Source organism: Puma concolor, chromosome D1 (genome assembly GCF_028749965.1).
Source record: "Puma concolor isolate L17-30 chromosome D1, mPumCon1.1.hap2, whole genome shotgun sequence".
Classification (NCBI taxonomy): domain Eukaryota; kingdom Metazoa; phylum Chordata; class Mammalia; order Carnivora; family Felidae; genus Puma; species Puma concolor.
Window position 1 is genome coordinate 99,705,831 of NC_141676.1, and position 2,601 is coordinate 99,708,431.

At 58.2% G+C, this 2,601-nt stretch overlaps 1 protein-coding gene across 4 annotated transcripts in view; it reads left to right on the plus strand.

Moving 5' to 3' along the window:
- The window catches only part of NECTIN1 (nectin cell adhesion molecule 1), a 93,970-nt gene that overhangs the window by 12,781 nt on the left and 78,588 nt on the right, over positions 1-2,601 (plus strand). The gene's annotated exons all lie outside the window — the stretch shown is intronic.

Consider the following 2,601-nt stretch of genomic DNA (forward strand, 5'->3'; position numbering starts at 1 on the left):
GGCTGGGAGATGGAGAGAAGGAGCTGGGGCCTTGTAGGGTCGGCCCAAGTAAACCTACCACTCCTCCTAAGCCTTCCCTGCTGGGCTGTGAAGGGGCTAGGAACAGGAGTGTGTTCTCCTGCCCCCTTGCAGGCGGGTTAAATTTCTGAGCCTATGGGTTCCTGTCCCCTCCCATCCTCGGGTCCAAAAAGAGCCTCCCAGCTATCAGCTGAGGGTACCTCCCTTCCCTGCAGGGGAAGATAACTCCCTTCCCTGTGGAGGATAGACTGGGTAAGTCAGGAGAAACCTGGCATTGGAAGGAGAGACGAATGATCCTTCTTAAAACCCCTCAACTGCATCCCCACCAGCTGGTTGAACATCCGGCTTCAGCATGAATACCTCCAACGATGGGGAACTCACCACCCTACGTGGATGCCCCTACAGCTCTCACTGCCCCAGATTCTTCCTCGCACGGAGCTGAAGTCTGCATGCCTGAAGCTCCCACCCATTAATCCTGCTTCTGCCCACTTGGAATCGTGTGGAGCACGTCTGATCTTGCACGTGATATACTTCAGGCATCAAAGAGGGTCTCCAGCTCTCAGTTTTCTCTCCCGCGAGTGCTTTTGACCAGGTCTGACACGCTTTCCCATCTTAGGTGCGCTCCATGGAACCAGGCTCTCTCGATCCCCGGTGGCCGGTGTGATGCCCCAAATACGGGCTGACCTGCCCGAGGATTTTGGCCTAGGATTCCCCAGCCACTACAACCACCCTAGGATCCGGGAGTTGGCACAGTGGGTCGGCTGCCTTCACGCCTCCCCACCTCCACCTCACCCCTTCCGAACCCTGTTTTCCTTTGGATTAACAATAAATTGCAGTGAAAGATCCGCTTATCTCCAGCGGGAATTAAGGAATTAAGTTGGTGATGGGGAGAGAAGAGCCTGAGAAAGGGAGCATATTGCACAGATTCAGGGCATAGGGAGGACAGCGGGGAGGGCAGTGGGGAGGGGCCGCCTGCCGTCACTGTCACTTCGCCCTGGAGACAGCAGGAGCAGCCCCTAATTCTCCCAGCAGCCTGTGCCCTGATGGGGACGGGTGGGGGCCGGTTGGAATGGGTGTGGTCACCGTGGGAGGCAGTGCACCACAGGGACGCCCACATGGGGTGATCTCCTGGCCGCCTCTCCTGTCGCCCATTAGTGCCTCACGACATGGGGCAGCGGCTCCATGGCATGTCGCGGCACTAAGGGCGAGCTGGGGCATGCGGCCGGGTGAGGCACCCCACCCCGCTGTCTGACACTGTGATACGGAGGCTGTGATATGGTCCACCACCCTGCAGGCAGTTCATCAGTACCATCCAGGCACTACATAACCCGTAGGCAGACCCTTGTGACCCACTTTGTTTCTCAGTTGAGACTGAATTAACCATGGCTTCCTGTGGCCAGTTGTTAGATGAGGCTCTCGCCCCTGGAGAATCTGGGCTTCCCTCTGTCCTGAAGGTAACCCAGCAAGCAGCCTCCCTCCTGAACCCCAGCATGCCTCTGCCCTTCTCAGCTCCAGTGCCCCTGCCCAAAGCCCAGGAGGCTCAGCTTGGAACCCCTTCTCCCACGTCCCCGAGGCTTCCCGATCCCTGCCACCCTCCCTGTCACCAGACCCCTCCCTAGCAGCACATTTGGGAGCTCCCCTCCCTCCTTTTCCCTACTCCTCCGGCCTCCCCACCCCACCCCACCCCCACCCCCCGCCCTGCCAAACCCTGAGGCTGAGCAGGGAGAGATAAGGGGCTGAGCTACCCTCCAGAGGGTGAGGGTGGGGGTTGGAAGCCAAGAGGGGATGGATCCCAAGGACCGCTGCCTTCGGGTCATCCAGACTAAGCATGGGACCTGCCCCAAATAATAGTTTCAATCACTTGTCATCCTAGTCTCTCCCGACACCCTCCCAGGGCTGGGAGTAGGGGTTGATATTCAATAGCAGCCGCCACCTCTGGGAAGGGCACCGGAAGATAAAATGCAAGGCCAGGCCTGGAGATAGTCTCCACGAGAGGAGGAGGGGCAGGGAGATCTAGGGATGCTTGGGATTCAACACCAGTGAAGGGGTGAAGCCAGAAACGGGGCGCTCAAGTCCAAGAGTCTAGCTGGTTAATAATTAGTAGCTCTGGTTAATCATTGGTATTTTTCCCCCAATTTCAGCTCCCCCACCCCCACCTTCTAGGCTCTGCCCAGGTCTCTGGAAAAGAAGCCCCCACCTCCGCCCCTGCCCCGGGCCGCCACCTCCCCCCTTCCCCTCCCCCCCAGCTGGTTTCTGGTCCCTGGAGCCAGTGTGGTATTTAATCTTCAAGAGAGATTAGTGGCCTGTTTTAGCCAGCCTCCCCCCCACAGGCTCTTTGGATGCCCCTAGATATTTCCTGCTGGGAGGGCGGCCCCACGACCACCCCAGAAGGCGGCTCCTTAGCAGGGCCCCTGGCCTCTGTTGACTCACTTGGCTGACCTTGCTGCTGGCCAGGTAGGGTCCTGGGGTGACCCTGTGGGTAATGCTTCCCTAATCCTTTAGCTGAGGTCAGTTAGTCAACAGATGTTTATCTATAGGTGCCAGGTCCCTTGTGTCAAGAAAAAGTACTTTCAGCAGCTCAAA